This window comes from Lupinus angustifolius, unplaced genomic scaffold, assembly GCF_001865875.1.
Source record: "Lupinus angustifolius cultivar Tanjil unplaced genomic scaffold, LupAngTanjil_v1.0 Scaffold_420, whole genome shotgun sequence".
NCBI lineage: Eukaryota > Viridiplantae > Streptophyta > Magnoliopsida > Fabales > Fabaceae > Lupinus > Lupinus angustifolius.
Window position 1 is genome coordinate 138,723 of NW_017727830.1, and position 343 is coordinate 139,065.

Sequence of the window (343 nt, forward strand, 5' to 3'; positions counted from 1 at the left end):
TAGCTTTGGCCCTAGTTGTAGGACCATCATGACTTATCTTGCCCTTGGAATCAAAGGCTGCCCGAGGAGGGTTTACATCACTAATCCTATCCTCATCCTATTCCTCCTCCTCATCCTATCCCCATCCTCATCCTTATCCTATCCTCGTCCTCATCCCCATCCTCATCCTACCCTCCTCTTCATCCTCATCCTATTTTCGTCCTCATTCTCATCCTATCCTCATCCTCAACCTTATCCTCAACCTCCTCCCCATCCTCATCCTATCCTAATCCTAATCCTCATCCTCAGCCTCATCCTATCCTCATCCTCATCCTCTTCCTCATACAATCTTAGTCCTCACCCT